The sequence below is a fragment of the Anser cygnoides genome, chromosome 3 (assembly GCF_040182565.1).
Source record: "Anser cygnoides isolate HZ-2024a breed goose chromosome 3, Taihu_goose_T2T_genome, whole genome shotgun sequence".
In the NCBI taxonomy this organism is placed as follows: Eukaryota; Metazoa; Chordata; class Aves; order Anseriformes; family Anatidae; genus Anser; species Anser cygnoides.
In genome coordinates, this window is record NC_089875.1 from 109,298,350 (window position 1) to 109,315,995 (window position 17,646).

Consider the following 17,646-nt stretch of genomic DNA (forward strand, 5'->3'; position numbering starts at 1 on the left):
GAAAAATAGTCCCTTAACATTTCACTTATAGAAAATTAGAGGAGGAAGAATACTCCTAACTCTAGGGATGCATATGAATAAAAGCATCTCATCACCTCTTTGTAAATGTGATTGAAAAATATCTTCATTGAAGACAAACAATGAAATGGAACTGCATGTATCAATTTCACTGACTTTGCCATTCTGTGAGAGGACCTTGCTCCGTTCATCATTTCTTGGGGCCTTCTTAACCGTATGAAACTTTTAAATCATTCAGCTCTGCTGGTCGGTGTGATAGTAGATTACAGAGGCAGCACTTCAAAGCTGCAGGAGCATGATCCATTTTCACTTTCTTTTGAAGGGACATGCCAGAGTTATTCCAACCAGTTCAAAAGGCAGGGAAACAGGGAAATCAAAGCGGTAATAGAAAGTACAAACAAAGCCTAATGTCTGCTGGGCCTGATTCCCATACTTCAGCCCTTCCAAGCACAGAAGGTTGACACTTCTTCTCCGTTACATTTAAAGGCCAGTTCATCCTCCCCTGTAGGTAACAGACAAAGGAGTCAGTAGCATACAAGCATCTGCTCTTTCTTCTTTATTTCTTCTTTCCTGGGTTGCTCCTACCTTTGTGTGCTAATAGATATCATTTACTTTTGTGTTGTCTATCATACTTTTATTTTTTAACTACATATATTATCTGCAGCCCTTTTCTGAAATAGACTTTGACCCCTCTGGCTGCTATTCCTTTTTAACTGGGCTGCAGTTCTCTATGCCAGCTACTGCTAATTGGTCCCTTAGTTGCAGCTAGAGAAATAATTGGTTTATATTGGCTTCTTTGAACCATGATAGTGTCTTTATATCTTATTTTATTCACAATACTCCTGAATACCCATCATGCTGAAAGATTCAGAAGTTCAGAGCTTTAAAAATTCTAATACATTTAGTATTAAAAACTAGTTCTCAGAGTGTGTCTTTGGATTTGAGTAAGGTTGCCAGTCTTAAACAATATATTCTGGAGTAATTATAGGTGGAGATTGTGCACAGAGTCATTCATGGGGGTTCAGCAATCAAAGGATCTGCCGCTGTCTGACCTAGTAGAATACAGTTGGCTTGTTTTCCCATAGAAATATACGTACACCCTTCACTGAAATCCTGTCAAATGAGGTAACATACATCTTTATAGTGGGCTGTGACCACACCAAGAGAATAAAGGTCACAGTCAGAGCCCTGTAAAAGACACTGATAGATTATGATGCAGAGAGATGACAGGACGTATTATTTGTTGAAAAAAAAGTAACAGTGGCAACATGGCCACTTCCCCAGCTCCTGGAGCACAGCCAAGTACATTGGTATTATAACATAAATGAGTTTGTATAGCACATTTAACGGTGTATCAACTTGTTTCATTTACCTGATAACAGCTTTTTATTATTCTTAAGAGTTTGCAATTTATTCTGTTTGCTTTTCATTTTTCTTTGTAGAGCATAAGCCATCCAAAAAATTTTGGCACGAATTTCAATGCTGTTTACATTATTAGACCAGCAAATGTGAGGTTATTGCACTTTATGGGATCATTTTGATTTGTTGTTTGTTCAGCTTCTCTTTTCATCAGTGTCCAGCAACAGTATTCTCTAATTGTTCCATTTATTTTGTTGAAATAGTAATCAACCATGTATTGGAAGTAATCAGCTCTAGGAAAATGAATACTTTTTGATGATTTTTACCTATATACTCTTGTTGCAACTTCCAAGGTGTGACTTTAAAGATGTTTAGTGCAATTTTTGGCATACTTCCACTAAAATTTTGTGACGCCATTTTAAATGAAAAAAATATTTCATTAAAGTGAAAGATTGGAATCCAGAATAAGTGGGTTATTTTCTGAGTTCTCTTATAGCTCTCTGAGTACTTTGGATTCTGTGATTAGCTGGGACAAAGTCACTTTGGACTCACATGTCAATGTTTCTCATGCAACTTAAACAAGTAAAGCACAAGCACCCAAACAGTAGGGTAGCTGGATTATTGAAGGAAGAACTTTATAATGAGATTTGTCTGAGTGCTTCATGAAACAGCATATTAGCTACAACAAAATGTAATGAGCTCTAAAGACTCATCTACCTATTCTTTCACAGCTACAGAAAAATCACGTCCCTGGAGAATTTACTACAAACGCAGGAATGCTACAATCAATTTTATAGTACAAGCGTATGAATAGGGATATGTGCACCTTCTATTAAGGTTTTGTCCCCTTCTATTTTTGAAGTATAAACATTTTAGGATTCACTGGCTTGCTATATATTACTGTTTTATCCTTGCCTTGAGGATATTGATCTTAAATGTAAATTGCAGCATCTGCACTCTTCAGATCCTAAGTTATCAACAAGTCAGATTGATCTGTACATATTATGAAGGCTATTGTGAAGCTTATTTCAATTGATTCATTTTATTCAGCAAATGAGTTAGAAAAGGATAGAATTTTAGATTTTGTGACCTGAAACTGTGTACTGAATACTAAGGTCTCTGAGGTTGATTGAATATATTTTTTAATTGATTTTATTTGTTTGCTTTTTATCTGTTGTGCAGAACTTCATTCTGTTAAATTACAAAACAATAATTACTGAGACCCTAAAGGAGAAGTTGGAAACATTAGTACAAGAACACTATTTCAAGACGTCTTTAAATTCAGTGTAGCAGAACAACATAGTCAATAGGCAAAGCAACCACCCTAAGTTGAAGTGAAATCTGAGAAGTCTCATGCAACAAATTAAATTAACCATTTAACACATAATAGCACAACCATGAATAAAGATGGTTACAAAGAAAAAATGATTGCAAACACACAGATAATATCTGTCCTACTGATCTATTATGACTGAAATTAAATAATAATAGTAATAATAATAATTTATGTCAGATGGAGCCATTAGTGGAGAGTGAGGTGTTTTAGATGTTGATTCCAAGGAACTTAAAATGGAGAAAATAAAAGTTTAACATGCAAAAAGCGTTCCCAGTGGGAAAATGTTTCATCATTCATGCACACATACTTTCATGCTCTTTGAACAGAATTTCAGAAGGAAGATAATCTGTACCACATCTTTAAAAACACCTGAACAATTTAATTCACTCTCTTCAGTGGTGAGATATATTTAAAACAATTTCTCTTTAACCTACACAAGGGTTGCATGTTTTTTCCTTTGTTCCCAACAGTTCAATTATCTGGGTCGTCCTGGGATGTGTCACCCTGGGAGTGCCAGTACACCTGGGTGGAAGATGGGCATTTTAGGATTGCAATTAATCATGTGCATGTAGGGTTATCAAATAAAGTGGAGCCTATGGAATCTAGCTAAGTGCAGATTTAGCTCAAATAGATACAATTAGCATTGAAATAACAATTATAAATTATAAATTTAACATTATAAAGAAACAACTTTTTTTTCTTTTTTTTCTTTTAGTTTGTGGTTAATTATTCTCCTATGTGATCTTAGCAATTATATTTTGGAGTGATATTTAGCCAAATCCTCTAGTAGAGGACAATATAATCAATGGTTTATTTAAATACATTTATCTTCAGCTTTTGCTGAGTTTTGATAGTTTTAGCAAGATCTCTCTATCTCTGAAAATAATTACTGCATTACAAGTTTTGGCACTGCATTACATAAACATACCTATTTTTAGAAAACAAGGAGGAATTACAGATCTCTGTAATTCAAAACATAAGATGATTAGTTTAAAATTATATCTATCAAAACAATGTATCTCTCAAATCCGTCTTTTCTGTAGGTGTTACATATATATATATATATATATATGATTGAAACATTTTTTCCCCCGAGGTAAGCTCAGAAGATCATCTACTGATTATTTCTTTTGATGAAACTGTATTTCTAAATTAATTTCCAGAGTGCAGTGCATTCTCACTTATTGCACTGCTGGAAAATTTAAAAAGAATTTTCAAAAAAATATATTCTTGAGATGCTCCTTTTCTCTCCCCCTCTCTTTAATTTTTGTGAATTGTTGTAAACAGATTGATTTCATTTAAAAGATATTCAGGGACAAAAATCTTAGCAGATTCATACTTTTTTTTTTAATGGGGACAGAATTAGGAGCTGTTCCTATCACTTTTCCATCATCCTAGCCTGAAATAAAAGAAAAACTTTATATACAACTATGCAGATTTTGGGTTAGTACTTGGCCATAAATATAAATTTGAGTGAAGCTATCCTAAATCTTACTCTACTGCTTTCTTATCCTACTGGAAGCTTCAGCTGTGAAACTATACTGACTCATACCCTTGAAGATGTGGTATCAAGGATGTTGACCCATATGTCAACATTCCTATGTGCAGACAAGGAATACACTCGGTGAAAGCTTGAAGAGAAAAATTACTTTTTTCAAGATGATGATATGAAAACAAACAAACAACTTGAATGGATCTTGAGTTAATGAAATCTCTGATAAAGAGGTGAAGTCTTTACAGATCCTTGAAACTAGTCTGCCTCCCTCTGTGTATGTGAGAGCAACAAACTTAGAGAGATGGTAAAAAACCACAGAGAAAGCAGGTGGGAATCCAGTTTCTCCCTTTATTTTGTTACCTGAGCTAAATGGTTTCATACTTGCTTGGGTATTTCTGCGTGATGATGCAACCTATTGTATACCCTTAAGTCACTTTGTGCCTTCTATATGATTCTATTTTCATAGACACATACTGGATTTTTTTTCTTTATATCCTTGAAAGTAACTTTTCTCTAGAGATGGAAATGTACAATTTAATTGATACTTTAATTGCCATGGTTTAAGAATAAGAAACAAAGAGATAAAGTTTTATTAAGATCAAATATTATCAGGAGATCAAATCTTAAAAGCTTTAAACTTACATTTAATTTCTAAGATAAATATTGACTGACTGTATTACTGAAGTTTTTTGTTTGATGTTTGGTTTTGGCTTGGTTTGGTTTTTAGCACAAACAGCTCACAAACTTCTTGGTACAAATCTTCAGGTATTTTATGAACTGCTGATTTCAATAGTTTAGAATCTGGAGTCTGTAAATGACAAGTTCATGCCATCCAGTGGGGACCAAATAATATATCACCAAAGTGGGAGTCAGGTTGATATGCTTGCGTAAGTAAGGAGGGAACCACATAGCAATGAGAGGAGTTAAAACACACAGACTGTAACAGTAAAGGGTAAAATCAAGATTTAAAAAGTCACATGCCCGTTTAGATCAAAATTGACCCCCAGATCAACAGACTGAATATAATGAAAATCAGGCTGGATTTGGAGACAGGGACAGGCAATATGAAGGATTGGGAAGTAAAGCAGAAGCTCGTGTAATTCATAGATTCCCTACAAAACTGTTTACTAAAATGTACTTGACATTTAAAAATCCTATGGTGAAATTTCTGTTAAGAAAAGCTGTCATTTTTCTAATCAACAGAATTATGTTAAAATCTATTATACCTCCATTTTTTCAGATGAAGGAATTAACACTATCCTGTGAAAATCCAGGAAAAATCTACAAAGGATATATTTTTACTCATTTCTGTTGGTGGTGATTGCACCTATGAGATTCATTCACCAGATGACAGGTGTCTACAGAGTAAATATCTGTCTCATAGAATCATAGAATAGTTTGGGTTGGAAGGGAACTTAAAGACCATCTAGTTCCAACCCCCCCTGCATCAGGGATGCTCTCTATCCATTCAACACATAGCCTGTGTTTGTGGCTGGGATTGACCCAGCCCAGGTATAGGACCTTGTACTTGGCCTTGTTGAATTTCATGAAGTTCGCACAGGCCCACCTCTTAAGCCTGTCCAGTCCCTCTGGATGGCCTCCCTTCCCTCCAGTGTGTCCACCCCACCACACAGTTTGGTGTCATCAACAAACTTGCTGAGGATGCACTTGATCCCAATGTCTATGTCACCAAAGATATCAAACAGCATTGGTTCCAATACCAAAACCTGAGGGACTCCACTCATTACTGATCTCTACTTGGACACTGAGTCATTGACCGGAACTCTTTGAGTGCAACCATCCAGCCAATTTCTTAACCACTGAGCGATCCATCTGTCAAATCCATGTCGCTCCAATTTAGAGACTAGAGACAAGAATATCATGAGGGACAGTGTCAAATACTTTGCACAATTCCAGGCAGAGGATGTCAGTTGTTCTTCCCCTATCCACCAATGCTGTAACCCCATTGTAGAAGGCCACCAGACATTTCAGGTACTGTTGGTCCTTAGTGAAGCCAAGCTGGCTGTCACCAATCACCTCCTTATTTTCCATGTCCCATGGTCTAAGTATCCCATCATGCTCTAAGGGTCCTTTATCCAAAGCACTGATTAGGCATTTGAGTTTAAAGAATAATAATAATAATAATTAAAAAAAATGAGTTTAAACATCAAACAAAGAGATGGGTGGGGAATGGAATTAACTCCATGGCAATATAAGGATCTGAACTGAATGGTTCAAAACTGATTTTTAAATACGGAAAAATAGCCAGAATATTATATTTCCAGAAGAAAAAACACCTAAGCATCTGGTGACTGCTTCACATGCTTATACTAATTAAGCACCTCCACAATGAGGTAACTGAGTAGCCAGGAAATTTTGAAGATTGTTGTCAGCAGCCTCATGAAAAAGCCAGTCTATAAAGAGTCTATTCCACCCTTGATTTTATATCAAACCTCCATACCATAATGAAAAGTTTATATCCGGTATTGATAATGGAGTAAGACATCTTCATTTCTTTATTCCAGCAAGTAAATCACTTTGTTTCTCTCACTCCATGTCATATGTAAGGAGACAAATTATAGCCAAAGGTTCTAGTTAAGTGAAACATTGTCTTAATCTTACTGGTACTCCGTTATATTACATTTGTTAATAGGAAACTGGCATTTGTCTCTGTGAGTGATAATTGATATATTGATCATTTGAGAGACTGCACTTTATCGCAAGCCACCACACCAAAATCTGTTCATTTGGAAATAACATGTAATACTATGTTACACAGTGTATTCATCCAGTCTTGGCAAGTGAACAGGTGAAAAGATAAATTATTGACAGCATCTTAGAATTAGTTTGGTTTTCTCAGATAAAACAAAGGGAAAAAAAACCACATCTGTGTTCTTAACATACATATTTGCTCTCGTACATCAAATAATGTATTACTATACACTGATGAGATCAGATGTAGACTGCTCTTAATCTGAAAGAGAAATCTTAGTGGTAAATATGATTCCAATATGAGTAAAACTAAACAACAATACCTTTAATATCACTGGACATTTTACCTGATTTGGAGAGAGTGGGAGGAGTGGGGAGAGCAAATATTTGCCAAATTTACCAATAGTGGTGAAGAATTATTATGTAAGAGGGAAAAAATATATACAATCTGTCCAGTGCCAAAGATAGTAAAAGCTTTTATGCAAGAAAAATATGAAACCTGGTGTTTTCTTACTCATTTGATGGCAATATGGAGTCATATACTGACCTTACCTGAAAATGATCATTTATGGTTTATATTATATCTTATATCATACTTGTGTGATGCTATGGTCCTTCAATGCATTAGAAGTATACGGAGCATAATGTCTGAAACTTTTTGAAAATGTAATAAAAATTTACATTTGAGGTAATATTAAGTAATATTAGTTAAGCAAAAAAAACTTTTCTAAATTAAAGGGAAAAGTATGGCTTGGGTCAAATACTACACATACACACTCAAGGCATAGTATGTAAATAACGTTATTAAAAAAACTCTTTTTTTGTCTTTGTTGAAATGAACTGATGTAAGTCAGACCACAGAACAGGTTACTGTAACTCATACTGGGTTTGTTTCCCGTGGGAGCAAATTATAGGCATGGGGTTCAGTTAAGTAAGAATAAAGAATGTTTTCCACTGGACATTGACCAGTTCTCATACAGCTCCCCACAGAAAATGACAGGAAAGGTTTGAGTGTCATCTACTTCTTCATGCATATCACATAAATCATATAAATCTGGACCTTTCTATGTGCACTATAACTTTAACCATCTCCAGTGTTATCCTTGCATTCACCAGGGCTGGATTTCATCCATATATTCTTGCAAATAGAGCAATATGTGAAAATAAATTGTTTCAACTCTGTCATCAGCTGCTGGAAACTAAGCAGCAAATAAAGTTATCAAGCGAGCTTGTGTAACAATAACTTCTCAAAGATCAACAGAATGACATTCATACCTAGTCCTTTTCTTGCAGTCATATACTATACAATGGATCTGGTGTAATGGAATCATAGAATATATTTGTTTTTCCCTTCATGGAGATAATACCTACACCATTATTCCCACTGTCTGTCAGCTTTGATGTCACCTCAAAAAACATTTGAAAACAGAGAAACACAGCCCAAGTAAACAGCTGTAGATACAAAGACTTTCTGTTACCAAATGCCCCTTTCATTCCCTTAACAGCCATTCCCACAACCCACTCATTTCACTACAGTGACTTAATAGCTTCTTTTCCAGGTGCAGCAGTAACCGTGACAAATTTGGCAAGCCAAATTTCCCACAATTGACAAACCTATCTCACCACCTCTGGCTATGGCTCAGGCCACTGAAGACTCCACCAGTGTACAATAAACAAGCAGAAATAAATGTGCCATTCTTGTCCAATGCCTCCCACTTCTCAAATTTGGCTTTTACTGCAATATCTTGGAGACCAAATAGCAACATTTTATACCAACATCTGAAATACATTTTATTTCAGCTGACATTAATTTGCTTTAACATTGAGTAGGTGGTGTACCTTGAAGAAAGTACAAAAACAAAGAATAAATAGTTCAATAAATATTTACCACTAAAACCAGTCCTTTTTCTGTATCACTGCACAAATTCTTCTAATCAGACTCTAATTTGTAAGGCAAGACCAAAAAAAAATGTAAATGCACTTTGTCAGGTCTTAGAGAACCAAAAGATACCTCTGACAAGAATGCAAGAATGCAGAGAATGCTGGTCCTATACTTTTCTTATAAACCACAAGAAAGAGCATTATACGCATTTCTTTTTTCTCGCTACAAGCTTATTTCAGGTCACCTTACGCAATATCTTTCAGGCCTGATAGGGTATCTCACTGCTTTTCATACTTCAATAACTTCACTGACTTCAGGGAGTTCTTTCTGATTTACACCCGTGTAATGGAGCACAAGATCAGGCAGCTGTTCCTTCCCAGGAGACAAGAATTAACATTCCAATTTCAGGGAAAATCTACTGCAGGCCAAGTAAAGACCTTGCAATGTCTTGATGTTAATGTGCTGTATCCCCTCCATGCTAATCATACCAGAACAGAGTTTCAGATGATGGAAATAGTTGTAGCTTCAAAATTTTATTATTAAGAGTTATACTGTTCTCACTAGCTGAAGATCCAGCCAGTCATTCTATAGCACAGTACGCAGCACAACAGAAGATGTCTAATCAATTTTTTACATAATTAAATAGGGAAAAATATATTAATAGAACATTATGGTGGTGGTGTCATGTACACAATAGACAACATATTTAAAATTATAGCCCCCACTCCAAGCAATTTTAACTCAGCTGCTTTGTGTTAATATATTAAAGCATTAAAACTAATATAATGTGCTGCAAAACAGAATACAACATATTTGCCAGGGTAATGAGATATCATCAGAGAGGGAACTGTAACTTTTAATTTGCTGATTTTGGTGAGCATAAAATCTAACCCTTGGCATTATTTTCCACGTCTTACTATTTTATTATTTCACCTTTTTAGTTTCGCTGAAGTTAATTATTTGCAATTTATAAAGGAAAACATTGTCTGTTGATCCCATACACTCTATCTCCAGCTCTTGAGAGAGAAATGTCTTTGATGTAAAAATAAGTTACCCAATATGAACATGAAGGATAATTCACAAATCAACAATGCAGCAAATACTAGAATACAGTTCTAAGCAGAAAAGCTAAAGTGGTATGGCCCTCTTCAAGTCAAGATCCTACCAGTAGCAAAATTTAATTCTTAGAGGCCAGTGATATGAAATATTTTTTTTCTAAATTGTCATTAGTATCTCAGACAGCAAAGGTCGAGGAAATTCACTGCCAAAATCAAAGCAATTTAAATTTAACCTTAACAGATTTCAGAAAATATTCATAGTACACACTAGATGCTATTACTAGTATGTAATAGTACACACTTCTGTACTATTTCATCTAAGTCCCATTTGCACTCAAGAGTGTACAAAAATATTTATGACTTAAAATGGTATATAGTTATGTGGCTACCATTTATGTTGAAGAAAATTGCAATAAAATGTTCTTTTTATTTTTATTGTGGAAAGAAATAAACATGGAAACTTATAAGGAACATTGCATGGTTTGCACGCACAATAAACTCTCAAAGAATCAGCACTCTATATCTTTTATCCAAAGCAGCCTTAAGCAAAGATAAACAACCTTTTATAAGTTAAAAAAGAATTGATTCAGTTCAGTGAAGTGATGGATGATATAGGGCTACAAGGTAACTAATTATTAACTGTAACATTAAACAAGTAGTTAACAAAGATTAATCTTCAAGTCAGTTTACAAGCACAGATAACTCATTAGATTACTATTTTTTTCTTTGTGCCAGAATAATAGGAATGATGCACAACTCTCATTAATGAGGATGTTATTTCCTCTCTGCATGAAGACTTTTGAAATTTTTGTTTGAACATCATGTTTGATATGCACAAAAAAGGCTATGAAGCAGATGGATCTTAATTGGACAAGCAACTAGAATTTAGAGTTAAACATGAATTACTAATTAGTTTTCTTTTTTAAGATTAACCTTTTCTATATTGCTCTGCAGGACTGTAATTTCCTATTAAAATCATCACTTTGTCATGTTGATGAGATATTGACTCAATGTTTATTCAATAAAATTTGTTTTTAAATGTTAAACATGGAAATCCATGTAATATAATAGACTCTTTCAAAGTTCTGCTGAAACATATGCTTGGCACCTGGGACAAAATATAGCTTTGAAAATTTATTGTCTTTTGAAATGTTGTATTTGTTTTGAACCATAAAATGGTTTTAAAATATCATTCAAATACTATATTTACAAAACTTTAAATGAGTAAAGGAAAACCTCTGGGAAAATAATCTAGATATGGAAACTGGTCTTTAAAAAAATAAAGAAAGAATCTTTCTTTTAAGAGAAATAATCACAACAGTATAATTCCATTAACAGGAAGGATAGATTGCTTTTCTTTTTCCTGTCTCGAAATGCAAATATAAATTCATGACAATACGCTGTGTCTATGCTGTGGAGTTATTTCTTGATGTTCACAGCAACATCTTTCAGTAGTACTCTTCTATCAAGTTCAGGCATTACAATAAATTTATTTAGTTTTAGATCCTTATTCAGAGTATTTTGCTGTTTTTCTTCATTGTACATTTTCAAATGAACAGAAGAATCAATGACTCATTTTCTTCTAAAGACAATTCTGTCATGTCTGAATTATAAAAGTTTAGGAAACAGTTCCTATCAGTCAATTCTTTAATTAAGTTAAAATAAAACTACAGAAAAATATTCTCTACAGATTTGTGACCTAGACAATTCAGTTTCTCTCTTAGGTATATGGCCCCTCTCCAGATATACTTCAAATTTATTCTCAGAAGCCACCTTTCATTTAAATTGTCTTGATTTTAGTCTTAACCTTGAGGTCAAGCTGAAAAACACATCAGCTGAGAAAAATAAGCATGAATGAGTGATGTGCATTTCAGTAAGTTTGTTGTGTGCTCATCGACAAGCTAAAATCTAGCAGTCATACCTTCTACTTCTGAGTCTCGAGTGAGTGATCTAGAAAACTAAAATATTATTATATATCTGAAGTGAAAATAACATGACTCGTTTTCTGAGGTAAATCTGTATCCAAAACCTTTACTTAACTTTTCATATTGGAATACTTAGAGCCCAAAGAACACAGAACATTAAATTAAATGGTGTCATTATGTAAACGTAATATCCTTACCCAATGGAGTGTGACCACTGATATCCTACAGTTTCAATCTTATTGGTCAAGAAAGAGTTTTTTGGGCTTGACTCAGAGGATTCAAGTAACTATCAACCATTTGTAGGACATATAAAAGCATACAAATGTTCTTAAAAGAAAAAACAAAGGTCTCTTTAGCTTAGTCTCCTCTGGCCAATAGACAAAGCCAATGAAAAGGAACCAAAATCTAGATGTTTTTCTCATCCACCACAAGGATGGATGCCCCATCCCTGGAGGTGTTCAAAACCAGGTTGGAAGAAGCCATGGGCAACCTTATACAGGAGGCATCCCTGACCATGGCAAGGGGATTGGAAATAGATCATCTATAAGGTCCCTTCCAACCCAAGCCATTCTATGATTCTAGCAGGTGAACTTCCCAAACCTGATTTCAATTTTTTAACATGATGTCCCTTGTTTTTATCCTCTGTGTACCTTACTTAGCTTTTACTACTCAAAATATCCTGTGGTGAACCTCTCATTTTGACCACATACTGTGCAAAACAATTACTTGTTTTGGATAAGGTGAGAACTATTGTTCCTTGTTCACATTTTCCATGATCCTCACAATTCTACAGACTTCTGCTGTACCTCTCTCCCTCATCAGTCTTCTTTTTTCTTGCATGGGACCCTTCATAAAGAAAACACATACCATGCCTTTCATCAACTTGATAACCTTCTCTCTTTCCATTTCTAACTTCTTGACATGGAGGACTCAAGAAGCACATATCATTCAGGAATGTTCACCACTGGTTTACACCGTTATTTTAATTATATTTTGGCTTTCAACTTTGTTTTTTTTTTGTCCTAATAATTTATAATATTCTTGTGTTACTAAGCTTACATTTTACTATTACAAATCTAGAATCCCATTCATGTGTCACAGTAGCGAATGGCCAGTTCAACATATATCTCTTATGTTTTTCATTTCCTTATGCCTCACTTTCTAACCAATTGATCTGCCACTTCATCACTCAGTCACTTAGCATCTTGAGGTCCTTCTGCAGTTCTTCACAGTCAGTTATATACTGTCTTTGCTTGCTTCAAGAGAATCCCAGTAGAATGATCTGAAGTATAACTAGGTCAGTTTCAAGTAATAATAAGAAGAAAGAAGTGAATACTAAGGATTTTCTTGGAAATTCCTGACTGCTAGCATTTACTTCAGCAACTCATAGAACTGATCATGCAAGTTCTATTTTCATTATTTAATTTTAATGTAGAAAGAAGAACAAAGATAAACACATGGAACCCCAAAGATTAGAACTTTAATAGGTTGTAAATATCACTGCGAACTTAGCCTAAAAACCTTTTGGTATTTAACGTGACTTAGAGAACAGCTTGTATAATCCAGTATTTGATATCAATATTACATGATTTGAAGCAGCTTTCATCTTTGGAATATGCAACAAATGATAGAACCTCTAAGTGTCAAAGTGCTGTTTCAAAAGGATAAACCTATATTTTGATTAATTTACTCTGACATAGTCAAAAAAGAAGGCACAGATGTATATCTTTAGGTCTATATTAACCTCATTAATAGCAACCATGTGCTCAGTTTCACATGTTGTATAAGACAATAAAAGTTAAAACAACCTGATTAAGAATCAAAAAGGGCAAGGGGATGCAAGAAGTTTACGCTGATGCCATTTTACACAACTGGGAAGAGGAACATTCTCCATGTTACGCAGAAGTTTCATTTTCTTATCCTTATGTCTTTCCCTTTATTCCACAAATCCCACTGAAAGTGAATGTATTTAAAACAATTTTTACCCTTTGCATTGGCTTGCTGGTATTAAACTTTCTCAGTAAGTTTTCCCAGTAGTTTTTCCCAGTTTTCATAGTACTTAGTTTCATTAAGACCAGTCATAATCTTGCCTGGTCTTTATCTGCATGAAAGTTCTCTAAAAATGATAAACAATGAACCTAAGGGCCCCCAAAAGAAAAATATGGGCACCCAACATTAAGCAATCCTTTTACTGCCATACAAGGCTGTTCAGATTCAAAAGAAGATTATGGTTAGCATCACTAACAGCAACTATAAACCTAAGAGAATTAATATAGAGAGGCCTTCATCCACCGTGAGTGTAAAAAAAGCGTGAAGAAAGGTTCAAGCTAACTCCAGTTAAAACAGTTTCAGTTACTTATTTAGTCATATTGCCCTTTCAGTATTCAAAGATAAAGCAAAAGCACCAGAATTGGTGCTTCTGGAAACAGCCCAGTTCTCTGTGCTGTGCTTTATACACTGTTGAGCTAAGCCAGATAAACAAGAACAACACAGCTGCTGCTCATCCTGCTTGATTTCTACATTTCTGCTTTGCCCCGCCCCTTTCCCAGGTGATTGGTTGGGTACCAGGTGGGCCTAATGGTATATAAGCCACAGGTGTCCCATCAGAGACCTTTTTCTGCCTGAGCTGCTGTTTGGGGTACGTGCTTTGTTTTTCCTTCAGCCAGTTGCAGGGTTCTTTAGGTGAGTCAGAGTGTATGGGCTGATGCGTTTCCAAGGTGAGAGAGGTAAGCATGTCTTAACAATTAGTAATGTTAATAATTGGTAGGATCTTTTAGAGTAAAGCAAGCTGTATGGTAGTAGGTGCCTTGACTGCATGCAGCTCTTCTTCGGGTAAGTAACTTTTAGAGCATGCTTATGGATAGGAAGATGGTGTTACTTTAAGTGTTTGCTTTGTGGTTCTAGGTCTCTTATGATTTTTGCAGAATTATGGGGCTTACTGTGAATGTGACCTTATGCCTTCACCTGTATGTCAAATGTTATCAAAGTTACAACCTTGGTGTTAAAGTGATGCAGCAGGGTTTAGGGGAAATGTGTCATCTGAGTTCCCTGTGTCAGCGAGTATCTGAAAACTACAAAAGTAGGTACGTAAGGTGTAGCCTTTTTCAGGGTTAGGGACAGTTTTTTATATTTCTGGAGCTTTTTTCTGCTGTTTTGCTGGCAGTAGACTCTTCAGACCTTGTAGCCTTCTAGATTTTAAGTGCTTGAAATTCCCTTAACAGAGGGATATTTAGCAGAGGTTGCCGGCTAACTTGTTGTTGGGATGTGGTGGGGTACACTTCTGTTTTTGGGTTATGTTTTAATCTCTAGATATATCAAGCCATTTGTGTAACTCTCCAGAGGATTCACAAAGAGCTTCAGTATGTGCTGCAAGGGGCTTGGCCACATAGGTGCAGTATTACCAAGAGACTGAGCAGGGTCACTTTTTTCATCTGTGAAGGGTAAGTCTGTGATTAACTCTGCTGGGGCTGCTGTGTATTCATGTCCTGTTGGCATTTGTGGATCTGAGTTTTTTTTCTGGCTCTGGTGTCTGTGCTTGAGTCCTCTGCAAGGAGCTGTACTGTTTGTGTGTCCATCATGGATATGACCTTCTCCTTTTGTTTCTTGTAGAAAGAAAATAAAAAACTTATTCTACCCCAAGCACCACTACAGGCTGGTAGATGGGTGGTTGGAAAGCTGCCTGACAGAGAAGGACCTGGATGTATTGGTTGATAGGCAGCTGAATATGAGCCAGCAGTGTGCTCAGGTGGCCAAGAAGGCCAACAGCATCCTGGCTTGTATCAGAAACAGTGTGGCCAGCAGGTCTAGGGAGGTGATTGTCCCCCTGTACTGGGCTCTGGTGAGGCCGCACCTCGAGTACCGTGTTCAGTTTTGGGCCCCTCGCTACAAGAAGGACATGGAGGTGCTTGAGTGAGCCCAGAGAAGGGCAACAAAGCTGGTGAGGGGTCTGGAGAACAAGGCTTATGAGGAGCGGCTGAGGGAGCTGGGATTGTTCAGCCTGGAAAAGAGGAGGCTCAGGGGTAACCATATCACTCTCTATAGGTACCTTAAAGGAGGCTGTAGTGAGGTGGGGGTTGGTCTATTCTCCCATGTGCCTGGTGACAGGATGAGGGGGAATGGGCTAAAGTTGTGCTGGGGGGGTTTAGGTTGGATGTTAGGAGGAACTTCTTTACTGAAAGGGTTGTTAGGCATTGGAATGGGCTGCCCAGGGAAGTGGTTGAGTCACCATCCCTGGAGGTCTTTAAGAGACATTTAGATGTTGAGCTTAGTGATATGGTTTAGTGGTGTAGTAGGTCAGAGGTTGGGCTAGGTGATCTTGGAGGTCTCTTCCAACCTAGATGATTCTGTGTGATTGTGTGTGAACAACTTGGAAATCAGAATAATTACTTGTTCTCACCTGCTCTTATAAATAATTTACAAATCTATTGAACAATGTAGATCCCAATAAAATGACCTAACTGCCTTCCCTTCACAGTAGAGGCAAGATACTCCTGTAACTTGCTTCCTATCTTATCTATGGGAAGACTGCATTTCTTCTCTCATGACAGCTTTACTAAGATTTTGGTAATAGTGATGCCTTTTATAAACTTGAATATTAATTTATATATTCCTTATTTATGCACATTCATTCATTCAAAGTCCAATGGATTCATAATAGATGACTTCCTATACAAAATCTGTATTGATACTTTTCCTTTATCCATGTGCCCCATAATACTGTAATAGCTTTGGCTAATTTATATGACAGCTTTCCCTGTCTACAGTAGTTTGTAGGTACCATTTTTAGAAATTGCCACCTTCTAAATCACTGGCGAATTTAAACAAGAATTTACATAAAATAGTCATCTAGTTCATACTTTAGATCCAGTACACCTCTTTTGATCTTTTTAGCTCTTTTTTGCTTGCTGTATAATTTCTTTTACTGATATTTTCACTTGATACAAATCTCCAAGCTTTCTTTGCATGGGGAAAAAAAACTATCATACAGTCTTCTTCCTCGCCTCCTCACTGAACATACGTGTAAAAATTAGTTTTTCTACCAGGGCTTTATCTTTTCAAAACACAATTTTTATAAATCAATCTTCTTTTGGATGTAAAGACTCTATGGCTTCCCCTGATCCCAGTGTGTTTTTGAAAGTGTTTTTTATTAGTTTTGACTTCTCCATGGTTTTCTACAAATGTTTTTTGACTTGCCTTGCTAAGGTTTTCATTTCATTTAATCTGTTAGATTTTTTGGACTTTCCTTATTCAATACAGCTTCAGTTTCCTAAAATATGCTTTTTAGCTTTAAAAATCTCTCTTGCTTTAGTGTTAGATCGTAGCTTTTTTTTGGTGTACTGTTTAAGGTTTACCTAACCATTTAACTAGGTTTGAGGTATTTCTATCTTCTGTTTCCAAGACATATTTGCTATCATTTGTATCAATTTTCAATCTGTTGAAAAATACAGATAGGGTATTATCACACAGCAGTCTGCATGTGACTTGCAAATATATTTCCCTTCTGGCCATGTCTTCTAATTCTTGTTTAACATGCTTTCCCATTTTATGCATCTCTCCTTAAAATTAGGCATTGTCACTGTGGGTGGATAACCTCTGTTCTGCTTTCTGGAACATACTCAAATTTTTATACTCAGTAACTTGGCTTTATACATGTTGTATTGTGTCCAGGACAGCTCTGTATCTCCCTCAGTTTTTCCAGCAGAATCTATCTCCTTTTGTGCCCTCTGTGACTAGCACCCATGTTAATCATGAGCAATTATCATGAACTTATGCAAACCAAGCTAATGCCATAACACACTTTTTCTGCTCTGTAGCACTGGGGTTTCTATCCCAGAGATGGAAATGATCAGTGATACCTTGAA

The 17,646-nt window shown here is 35.8% G+C and overlaps 1 long non-coding RNA gene across 3 annotated transcripts in view; it reads left to right on the forward strand.

Annotated features, from left to right (window-relative positions):
* The window catches only part of LOC125183642 (uncharacterized), a 94,111-nt gene that overhangs the window by 28,962 nt on the left and 47,503 nt on the right, over positions 1-17,646 (forward strand). The gene's annotated exons all lie outside the window — the stretch shown is intronic.